Genomic DNA, 12,500 nt, shown 5'->3' on the forward strand with positions numbered 1-12,500 from the left:
GGCGATGCTCTCTGTTAGTATGTTTTTAAGAGAGAACAGGGAATGTTTGAGAGAGACGAAAGAGCAGCTGAAAGAGAAGAAAATGAAAGACAGCGAGATGAAAAGGAGAAAGAGCGAGAAGAAAATGAAAGACAGCATAATAATGAGTTAGAAATCGCTCGTTTAAGGCAAAGTCTTCTTAATAGTCTGCCAGGTAACAGACCTGGAAGTAATGCATCATGTAGCAGATGGGGTAGTAATTCATCATTGAACGATGATTCTGATCATTTAGGTATGGGTACACTGTTGAAATTAATTCCAAAGTTTGATAAGGAAGATGTAAGAAAATATTTCATGTCTTGTGAAAAGTTAATGAACAGAGTAGGTTGTCCCAAAAACAGGTGTACTTTGTATTTGCAGTCAGTCTTGAGTGGTAGGGAACTTTCTGTGTATAGTTTTATGTCTGAGGATAAAAGTGAAGACTATGATATTTTGAAAGAAACTGTTCTTTTTGCATATAGGTTAGTACCAGAGGCGTACCGTAAGAAATTTAGAAGTTTGAAAAGGAATGAGAGCGGTACTTATCCCATTATATCCCATTGTCCTCATTTGAGGACACCTAATGAATAATAATTTTATAAAGAACATATTTCATAAATCATTAAAAAGATAATTAAAAGCAAAAATTTAACGAATTATCAACCGTTTTGTATAGAAATTACGATCCATTGATGTATATTTAGATATTTTCTTGAGGTCTACTTTCGGTGAAAAATCAGGCTTCAGACATACCACCATTCAAACGTAAAAAGCGAATACAAAGTAGACCATTATTGATTAAATATATATCGATATTAATTCTTAAAGGCTTCATATATCATAATAATCATATTTAAAATCATTCCCATTGTCATACAGCGAGCCAGAAATGTTTCAAATATCCTGTCCTCGAATGAGGACACTGGGATAATTCCATATAAACAAGTGACGTTACAAGTCCAGACAAGATTTCTGCAGTTGTTCAAGTTTCAACGCGGAAAGGAGTAGACGTCTGCTTACTTAGCCAAATTAGCCGAGCAAACGATCATTTCAGCACAGATCATTATAGACAACACATCAAGAAGCTGTATTGGGATATTCACAAAGGTCAGTGCCCTATTATGTTTTAATGAATTATTCTTGTTTTGTTTTTTTCATGAGTTTCATAGTTTTTTTTCTAGTTTTTTGTTGTATCTGCTTTAATTATCATTTCTAGTGTTGTTTTTTAATTTAATTACCTACTTAACTACCGATCTATGTTGAAAACTCAATAAATTATTTTTTATATGAACTACTTTTTTTATATAATTTCCAATTTTATGTCATGCACCGAACATCCACTCTACCTATTTCATCATATTAATTCATAAAAAACTGGTTCTTTATTTTCATAATCAGAAAGTTCATATATAAATAAATATATATATATATATATATATATATATATATATATATATATATATATATATATATATATATATATATATATATATATATATATATATATACTGAAATGGAATCATAGATCTTATATCTTATATCATGTTTTCGTTATTACAGATGGCGAAGAAACACTCCGCACTTACAGTTGAGGAAGCAATCAATATCCTGTTTCAGGATGAGGAAGATGATGAAATCGAAAATGCTGATGTCATTATTATACCGCCTGACGTAGTGAAGACATAATAGAGGAAGTTTCTGTTCAGGATGCTCCTGGTTCCTTAGAAGTTCAAGTGAACCAACAGCCAATTGAAAACCCTACTAAAGACAGAGGGGCATCTGCTAAATCTTCTAGGAAAAAACCAAAATTTTGTAGCACTGAACCCATCTGAAACATAAATTCTTGAATACAGCAAAGTCAAGGAGCGTTCAGAACAGTATAAGGAAAACTTGCAAGAAATAAAAGAGAGCTTTCATAATCTATATCCTCTGGAACTATTTGAGAAACTGATGTCTCATGGCATATATGACCACATTTTGAAAGAGACAGTACGTTATGCAAGTTCTTATAGAAATAAATGTGAGTTTACATTAGGTATTGATGAACTGAAAACCGTCATTGGTATATTGCTATTCTCGGGACATCACAAAGTCCCCTCAGAACGTGATTTTTCAAGCGAAGAAGATCTTGGAGTCCCTATTATTCAGAAAACAATGTGAAGAAACTGTTTTCAGCTGTTGAAAAGCATTATCCATTTTTGCAACAACGATTAAGCCAAGGACAATACACACGACAGAGGGTTCAGAATTACGTCATTATTGTCACTAGTCAAGGACTCATTTCAATAATTTGGAGTATTTGAAGAATGCATATCTGTTGATGAAATGATTGTGAAGTATTATGGTCACAATCCTCTAAAGCAGTTTATGAGAGGAAAACCTATCAGGTTTGGATACAAACTCTGAGCTCTATGTGGCGTTTCAGATTCCTGTTACAATTTTGATTTGTATTGTGGGAAGAGTTCCAAGGATGAAGGCAACGATGATCTGTTACTTGGAACAAAGATTGTTTTGAAGATGTTAGAAGCAGTAGAAGTCTCAAATGCTCACTCTGTTTTCTTTGACAATTTTTTTTTACTGGATATGATTTGTAAGTTCATCTTAGGATCCTTGGTTATCAAGCCACTGGTACAATGAGGGAAAACAGACTTATTAAGTGCCCTCTGAGACCAGCAAAAAATATGAAGAAAGAGAAAAGGGGATCCTATGACTATATGTTTGATACAAATGAAGAAATCCTTTTAGTGAAATGGTCAGACAATAAGTGTGTATGCGTTGGGACAAACTACGATACTATTGAGCCTGTGAAAAAGGTTAATCGATGGTTGAGTGATGTAAAAATAAAAGGTGATGTTCCTCAACCAAATGTTCTGAACAACTAACTATAATGCCTACATGGGAGGTGTCGATCACCATGATTGGCTGGCTAGTAAATATACAACATCTTTACGAAGAAAGAAATGGTACTGGCCTCTCTTCACTCATGTACTAGATATGATTGTGGTAAATGCATGGATCATTCATAAATTTCTGCATAGAGGAAAAGAGTAACTTAACTTAGTAAGCTTCAAAAGAGCAGTATGCGTACCATGTCTGAAGTTAGGTGAAGCAAATAGAAGAATAGGTAGAAAGAGCACAGCCACTAGCCCATCTACAAGACTTGATGATGTTGGGTACGATGGAAAGGACCACGTCATAGCCAAGAGGGAAAATCAGAGGCGATGCCGGAAGAAGTCTTGCTCCAGGAAGCCTAGGACCTATTGCAAAAAATGCAATATAACACTTTGTTTCGATTGTTTTGCTTCTTATCACAAGCAGTAAACAAAAAACGGTAACATGTTTCTTTTTTTGTTCAATTGTCTTTCTAAATATTATGCCTAGTAATTCAAGAAGGTAACTGTGTAATTTTAAAAATATTATAATGGTGAAAAATAATCAGATAGAGAATATAATTATATTTGATGAACCTAATTGAGAAAAGAATTATGATTTGAAGGTAGTATTACATTATCCCATTCACCTCAATCGAGGACAGCCTATTATTACCAAATGTCATTATATCATCCCAGTGTCCTCTTTTGAGGACGGCTTACTGTGAGCTTACTGAAGGAAATAAAATGTTCTAACCACCTTATATGATGTCTTTTAATCCTAAACATTAATATTTTCTCAAAAAATCATGAAAATTTTCAGCCAAAAAAAACTTGGGATATAATGGGTTATGTAAATTACGGAAAGAAGTTAGAAAGATCATTTAGTGATTGGTTAACTTCCGCTGAAGTAGATAGTTGTGATGATCTCAAAAACTTAGTTTTTTTTTGAAAACTTCAAACATAACATATCTCCACACATTAAGCTATATATAGAAGATTAGCGTGAAAAGTCTTTTACAGATGCAACAAGGTTGGCCGATGAGTACAGTCTTACTCATAGTTTAGGTGATAGTAAGAAGAAAAATAATCAGTCTTCTAGTAAGATGCAACATAGCAAGAGTAGTTTAAGCAATAGTAATACAGGGAAGTATGATTATCATTATTATTGTTATACATGTGGAAACCCAGGGCATACTGCCAGGTTTTGTAAGAGCAAATGGGAAGGTAGTAGTTCAGACATAATTTGTTATCAATGTAATAAGAAAGGGCATAAAGCAAGGGATTGTATGGCAGAGGAGAAAAATATCAAGAAACCAGTCTCTAGTTAATAATCTTTTGTCAAGCAGAAATTACATTATGAAAGAAACTAGGAAATTTTACGGAGATTTTATGTCTGAAGGTGTAGTTTCTTCGCTTGAAGGAGGGGATTCGAGAGTTGTCTTGCTTAGGGAAACCGGAGTAGCCATTTCCCTTATTAGGAAAGAGTATGTGCCAAAAAGGTCAAAAACCATTATGAAAGAAAAAGCTATGTTATGTGGGTTTCTGAATACTTGCGTTGTTTGTCCTTTGTTGAAAATTAACTTGAAAAGTCAGGGAGTGTCAAGAGATGTAAAACTAGCAGTTATAGACTATTTGCCAGTTGACGGCGTTGACATTATTGTCGGCAATGATTTAACTACATCCAGATATGTGAATCCTATTTTATTGAGGATCCAGAGCCTGAAAGGGTAGTAACTAGGTCAGGTTTAGATACAGATATAGACTAAGGTCATAATTTGTTCGAAGGTTCGAACGTGTGTGATGGAGGCGGTGAGGTTGATCTTAGCAAGTGTGGGGCTAAGACCGACTCCATCGATGTTGACAGTGTTAGCCAAGATGATGATGTAGCTGTCTAAAGAAGTGACATAGACGTAGTTGATGTAGCGGATTCAAGTAATAGTTACTGCAATGTTTCAGGCACTAGAATTTTGAACAGAGATGAGCTAATTAAGTTACAGAGAGAGGATGAGACACTGTCTCGAATTTCAGAAAGTGAATTGGATGATGATCCCAATAATGTTTGTTAGGAGACCTTTTATTTAAAAGACGAAATTTTGTGTCGATATGTTTGCCCCAAGTCAGTTAGCAAAGAGAGTAGAATACTTTCAGAATTTAGAAAATTACAAGGAGAATTTAAGGAAACCTTGGAAATTAGCAATAGATAACGAGAGCAACAACCAAGGGGAAACTAAAAGAAGATATGATCTTAAGGCAAAGGAGAGAAATTTCCGTGTGGGAGATAAAGTCTTAGTATTAATTCAGAAAGAAGGCCCCTCATTATCTTATAAGTTCGAAGGTCCTTTTCCTATTTTAGGAAAAAGGGGCAATTTGAATTACTTATTAGATATGCTTAGATGTAGAGCTAAGTGGCTGAACATAAACTTGCTAAAGAAATACAACGAACGCCCAATGCCAGTAATATCTGTGTCGCAGCGAAATTAGTTTTGAGAAAAATTCTGATTTACTTGAGAATTTCAAGTTATTTAACTCTAGTCTAGAAGACTGTTGGTGTTTTGATTGATTTGATTTGTCAGTTAAAGTAAGCGAAGAAGTAATGTTAGTTTTATTTGTAAGTTTGTGAATAAACCCGTTGTGTTTTTTCGAGAGTTTCTTTTTATATTTATTTCCCATGTTTCAATATTAGTTGATGTTGTATAGATTTATTTTTTACTTATTTGAAGAGCCTGTAACTATTTTGAGATCGTAACAGAATTCAAGGGAATCGCTCCTGAGTTGTGTGATTTAGTGATTAAATGGACAATAGAACATATAATTTCGAGATATCTTAATATTTGAATTTTCTCTTTCCTGCTTTGCATCAGCTGTAGAAATTGTGATTTAACTACTACCATGATAGGCTGAGGAGCTGATATGGATGACTTTTGCTGGAACACTTTGAACGAGAGCCTCACTGATATTAAAGTATTTTTTGCTCGTTAAGAGCCCATCTACCTTGAGTAATTTACCAGGACCAAAGGCCCACATACAACGCTACATAGCTTTGCTAATTCGGGCACTTAATCACTGTAAATAGAGACTTTATCATATAGATTTAAGCCTATTTGAATCAAGATTGAGAGAACATTTTGCATGGAATTGGTAAGTCAGATTGGTCTCCAGGCAGTGAAATGTCTCAAAATAAAGCAACTGACAACTATGTAACTATTTATAACTTGTAGTCAGGGTATTAACATGGGGAATAATTTGGTGGTTATGCCATCTGCAAATGCAGTTTCCCGACAATATAGAGGAGAATACATTTTGGGAAAATAGGTATATAGTTTCATGACAAAATTTTGGAGAATTTTGTCGTTCAGAGACTAAAAAGGTTTGTTTTTTTATATGATTTTTCAATAAAGCAAATTTCTGATAGTTTTTGCTAAAATGTAATAGCGTCCTCATATATATCCATATAACTATTTTCTATACGAAATTATAAACTTAGATTTTGTTCAAAGTGCTATGAAGTCATTAGTATTTATTGTATCCATCACTTATTATCTATTGTGCAGGGTTGATACCTCAATTTCGTTACTTATCAATCTTCCAACAAAGCGAGCTACTTTAATCTACTGCTGCTATCTTTCACAAATCAACTAATAATGAATACAATTAGAAATATTTGCTAAAACACTAAGGGTTATCAAAGAATATTATATAATATCTTATCCTTAGATGTAAGGATTCCAGAAAACCTCAAATCAATCAATCAATATCTTACAGGCTATATCAAGAATACTCATTTAACTTATCTCCACACCCGCTAAAACTGAAAGGACTTCTTTATTTCCACAGTGTCATACTGGCCGGGGCAAGTGGTGGCGAAGAGGAGACTGCCCCCAACCCCCGCACCCTGGAGAATGTCTACCTGGTCCCACCTACGAAAAAGTAGTAATTGATATATATATATATATATATATATGAACATATATCACAAGCACACGTGATTTTAATTAATGTAAATATCACCCACGAAATGCATTTAATACCGAATTCTATCTTGGGAAATACATATCCACTTGGAATTCATTTTATGGTAACAGCTTCTGGCCGGGTGGTGATTCGAACCACCACCTGTACGGCTAGAAACTATGCTTGGCAGGGACCCTATCGACTCAGCTCTCTTGATAGCTGAGTCGATAGGGTCCCTGCCAAGCATAGTTTCTAGCCGTACAGGTGGTGGTTCGAATCACCACCCGGCCAGAAGCTGTTACCATAAAATGAATTCCAAGTGGATATGTATTTCCCAAGATAGAATTCGGTATTAAATGCATTTCGTGGGTGATATTTATATATATATATATATATATATATATATATATATATATATATATATATATATATACATATATATATATATATATATATATATATATATATATATATATATATATATATATATATATATATATATATATATATATATATATATATATATATATATGTATGTATGTGTGTGTGTGTGTGTGTATGTTGGAGCGACTATTTTGTATTTGCAGTGGATAATTGAGAGGGTAAGTGATAGTAAAGAGTTGAAATATAGCAACTCTATTTGTACATTTTTTATGGTTTTTCAATCACAGACAGCCCTTTACTGTCTTTGACTCGCTAAGGTTGGAAAATGCTCCACCCATTTGATATTAGTATTAAGAAGAGCAACACATCTGTTTTGTCTTGGGGACACTAGAGACATCTGCCAATTGCCCTGCTTACGCTGCAGAAAGTTTTATTTCGGGAAAAGAGGACACTTTGCTAATCATTGCTCTGGGAGCAAGAGTCGTGTGCTTAGTAAGGGTGCGTCAGAGGGTAAGACTGGCATCATTGGTGCAAGCAGAATAAGCAGCGGGTAAGAAAACATGCCGAAAAAGAAGTTAGCGGATGGAAGGTCTGAGCCATTAAGTGTTGGCGCTGGGTCATGCTCGCTAACTGCCGTGGATGTTAAAATCTCGAGTGGTAAAAATAATAAAAGTTGTAAATTAGAAGCTGTAGCAGTTACTAGAACTGAGGTATGTATTGTTTGGTCAATCCATGCAAGGAACCTGGGGATCGATGTAAAAAACTAAATAAAGCAAAAAAATAACTACAACACATAGCAGAAGGTATAAAAAGTGTAATGGGGGTATAATCAGGTTAACATCAAAGGTACCAACATGTCAAAAGATGAGCGTATGTATTTTCCCAACGGGACATGGAAGTTTATTCTGTCATTAGGCCTAAGTCAGGACAGTTTTTAGGGCTGGTATATCCAAATTTCACAAAATACACAACTTTGATCAAAATTGTTGGCATAGGGGGGAGCAATGAGAGACGCAAAAAACTGCCATACTCTCCTATATAGGAGAATGTCCCCTTTTTTCAAGCAATGGCTGCTGGAATATTTCTCGGGTACAACATTCAATGGGAATAGACGACCCTTTCCCATAACTAGCGGCAAATCCCACCACACACACCTGCCACCAGGTGCGGTGCCGCACGCTTACCACACTTCATTTACTGTCCCTATACATTAGGAGAAAGAGGTCAAGAAGCATATAAAGGAGGATTTGTTAGTAGCTATCTTGTAACCAGTGCCTGCATGAGGGTGGTAGCCAAAAAGGATGGCACTCCGTAGATGACAGCTAATTTAAAAAAATCTCAATGCAATGGTGTAAAAGGGAAACTCATCATAAGTTTGCACAGTTTGATATGGTGTCAATTGTCTCGGGGCATACTTTTAAAACTACGGTCGATGCACCCTAGGGATTCTATCAGGTAGTGTTGGACGATGAAAGTCAAAAACCTTCGACTTTTATAACCGCTTGTATCAGTATTGTCGCATAACCATGGGGCACTGCACTGACCCAGACGCCTAGACTCAAGGATTTGGTAATGATTGTGGATATACTAAGGATATTGAAATGTATTGACGATATATTATTGTGTTATTCTAGTAGAGAAGGGTTGATTTAGCAAACGGTACTTTTGATTTGTTGTTAGCGTATGAGAGGAATGGTGTAACTCTGAACGCACTTAAATTTCAGTTTGGTGAGAGGGCCGTGAATTTTGTGGGATATGATGTTAGGTAGGACGAATATCTGCCGTCAGAGGACAAACTAGCTGCTATAAAGAAGTTTGTTCCCGGGTCCTGTTCAACCCACCATATCTGATATTCGGTCATGGTCTTGGCTGGTAAATCAATTGGCTCCCTTCATTGCAACGGCCCCTGTCATGGCACCATTTTGGGAATTATTAAAAAAGGGGCAGGTAAAAAGGTGTACTGGGGAGAAATTTTGATATCTAAATGTGAATATGCCAAAAATAATGTGTGTAGGTTAATATCTGTGGGTTTGCATTGTCATGACAAAACAAGACCAACAATTGTTATGACTGACTGGAGTAAAGAGTGAATGAGCTTTGTCGTATTACACAAAATATATACTGATGTACGTTTATGTTGTCAGTGGGGCTGGAATCTAGCATTGTATGGCAGCAGGCCCCTTTCAAAAATGAATTGATCTACGCCCCTATCGAGGGGGAGGTGGCGGCTGTGGTCTGGTCTCTGAAAAAAGCTTGTCTTTTTTTTTGCTGGGTTGTCCTAACCTACTTCTGGTAACTAATCCTCGTCTATCAATTAAGTTGTCTGTTGATTGGGAGCTGAAGTATATTGAGACTGCAAAATAGTTCCGCTTGAAAAAAAAAAAAAAAACACTTTAGTAATATAGATTCACAGTCAAATACATGGCAGGTAAAATAAATACTGGCTACTCTGGCTGGGACATCAACAATTATCTAGCTCTGAGGAGCAGTGGAATCATAATCCTAGTCAACAACAATCAAGTCCACATTCGGGAAAATAAAAAAAAATTCCTTCAAAGGAGGAATTACGGCCTGAAAAAAAAAAAAAAAAAAAAAAAACTTACGGACAATCCTAGCTAACTATACTATCGCACTGTAATCAATGATGAAATTATAAACTGTTTTTTATTTACAGTCACGACAAGTTAAGATAAATAAAACTGTACTTCCTGGTAAAAAAAAAAGAAACTTCCAAAGCTGGTCGGAAATAATTATAAAGTTAGATAACTAATCCAGCTTTCACAACACACTGACTTTAGCTGCAGTCAATTAAAAAAAAGCATTTGCCCAAGACAACCTCAATTCTATCAACAGTCTTTCTCACTACAAACTATCATTACATTAACTAACTCCTCTCTCTCTCTCTCTCTCTCTCTCTCTCTCTCTCTCTCTCTCTCTCTCTCTCTCTCTCTCTCTCTGATTTTACAAAAAACTGATACAATAAAGTATAAAATAGAAATCTCTCCTCTGCAACCCAAGTTGGAGAAGCAGGATGCTGTAAGCCCCAGGGCTCCAACAGAGAAGAATATTCAAGTGAGGAAAAGAAACCAATAAACCAAAAGGGAAGTAATAAACAATGAAAATCAAATATTTTAAGAACAGTAACAATTTTAAATTAGATCATTCCTATATAAATGCTCAAAAGAAAGAGGAAAAAAGTAAGAAGGAACTACGTTCCCTTGTGTGCCCTAAAGTAAGAAAAATCTAAGACAGTGGAACGTCATGGTACAGTGGTTATGATACCATCCAGGAATAGAGAACAATGGTGTCCTTCTCCCAGAAGAGCTGCTTACCGTAGCTAAAGAGTCATTTTTACCCTTACCAAGAGGAAATTAACCACAGAACAATTACACTCCAAAAAGTTAACCCTTGAGCGAAGAAGAATTGTTTGTTAACCTTAGTGTTGTCAAATGTATGAGGGCAGAGGAAGATATAGAAAGAATAAGTCAGACTATTTAGTATATGTGTAGGCAAAGACAAAATGAATCGTATTCAAAGAGAAGGATCTAATGAAGTACTGTGTGTTCAGTCAAAGGACCCAATAACTCTTTAGAGGTAGTAACTTAACGAATGACTGGTGCCCTGGCCAAATTACTACCTATAATATCTTCTTCAAGATATTAAATCATAGTAAATGACGCATAAACTTCAGGGTCACAACGGGTGTAGTAATGGTCAGACAAGACTGTCTTCTAACTCGTCACCCGTCCTATATATCGGGATCTTTTTTTTCTACAGAATTCGGGAGCGTACAGGATTAACATTAGGCAACAGACCGCCACGCCAGGCTCCCACTCCCGAATCTTCCTGTAGGACTCAGGCCTGTCAGACGACTGGTGTCGATGCAGTTATGAGAAATATCTAGAAATTCTTTGTTTTATAATACGATGATGATTTCGAATTGCAGTATTATTATTTTACCCAGGTATTCCATAGAAAAAGATAAACATTTTTCATAAGTCTTGTAAGACAATATACATAAATTTAATGTACATATATCAAATCCTACGGCCTATCAAAAAGTTTGAGTTCATTACCAACCGATTTTCACAAATACAAAATTATTCTGGTAGACACGATTACATATATAATAATCTCATTACAATCAACACAAAATACAATTTAGTAATACTAAATCCAAGTGAAAATTCTAAATAAACAAAGTTCATGAATAATCATAAATTAACATCAATAAAATCATTGTAAGGAAAACTAAAAGGTTTCTTCTTAACAGGTATCAAAATTCACAAATACTAATTTACCTCTGCCTCTCATCAGCCAGGGTTTATCATCATCTTCCAAGACATGATTAAATAATACGTCAAATGGAAAGATGGACTTCAGTGAGACTTTAGGATAAGTTTCATTGGACTTTTCAACAACAGATGAAGAAAAGAGTTACATATGGACAATGTCCTATCATGCAGATTTATACCAGAGGATCTACCATTTTACCAGGTCTGACTGAAATCTTATCAACAGTGTATGAATAGTTGCTAAGTGGGATACATCCAATGGTGGGCAGACAGTCAAACAGCTTTCCAAAGTTAGGATGGACTGAAATGTCCGGTCATGTGCAACAAACAGATACACTCACAGGCTGACAAATGCATGTTATCCTCTCCTGCACAATTGTAAAATGATCTATGCCCTTCAAAAAAGGTTTGGTTGAAAATGATTGAACAATACAAGAATTAACATAACAAATGAAAAACTCCAGTTATACAGATTCTTTGTGTATAATCTACCTTAACACCAGATTAGATCAAAAGTACTTCTATGTGGAAGACTTATAACCACAAGGTAAGCATAATAGGACAGGCAGATACACTAACTAATACATGGATAAATAGCAGGAAAAAATATAATCTCTCTCGACAGTCAGTGGGGAACTAATTAACATTGAACTTGTGTGTATATAAGGAACTAGCTTTATCAATATGTTGAAACAAATGAGAAAGAATACCATAAATATATTTAAAGCTAAAGAAAGCAAAACTACTACGAACATTTAAGGCTTTTTAGCAACCTAAGCTGGAAATTATATTAACTGAAAAAAAATTGGAGTACAATGTAAAGCAGTTAAAGCTCAATAAAGACTATGAAACATTTCAAAGTACTGTAGAATAAGACTAGTATTGTAATCAGAAAAAAAAGGAAATAAGATTTGTTTTCCAAAATATTTTTTTATTTTTAGAATTCAAAGGTCAATAGAAAATACAAAAAAGTAGAATA

General features: G+C 35.0%; 3 protein-coding genes across 19 annotated transcripts in view; 1 reads left to right on the plus strand and 2 right to left on the minus strand.

The window, feature by feature from the left end:
- The window catches only part of LOC137627117 (tyrosine-protein phosphatase 10D-like), a 616,151-nt gene that overhangs the window by 376,624 nt on the left and 227,027 nt on the right, over window positions 1-12,500 (plus strand). The window lies entirely within an intron of this gene.
- Window positions 1-12,500, minus strand: part of LOC137627116 (uncharacterized) — a 486,416-nt gene that overhangs the window by 160,515 nt on the left and 313,401 nt on the right. The gene's annotated exons all lie outside the window — the stretch shown is intronic.
- LOC137627115 (tyrosine-protein phosphatase 10D-like) overlaps window positions 1-12,500 on the minus strand; it is a 124,610-nt gene that overhangs the window by 110,023 nt on the left and 2,087 nt on the right. Inside the window, exon 3 of one of the 2 annotated variants that reach the window (XR_011041107.1) lies at window positions 10,684-12,500. This exon is cut by the window's right edge and continues 583 nt beyond it. The exons of the other annotated variant lie outside the window; for it this stretch is intronic. The gene's annotated coding sequence lies outside the window, so the exon portion shown is untranslated. Of the gene's footprint in view, window positions 1-10,683 lie in introns of those variants that run through there. 2 annotated transcript variants of the gene reach the window in all.

The sequence above is a fragment of the Palaemon carinicauda genome, chromosome 34 (assembly GCF_036898095.1).
Source record: "Palaemon carinicauda isolate YSFRI2023 chromosome 34, ASM3689809v2, whole genome shotgun sequence".
Classification (NCBI taxonomy): Eukaryota; Metazoa; Arthropoda; class Malacostraca; order Decapoda; family Palaemonidae; genus Palaemon; species Palaemon carinicauda.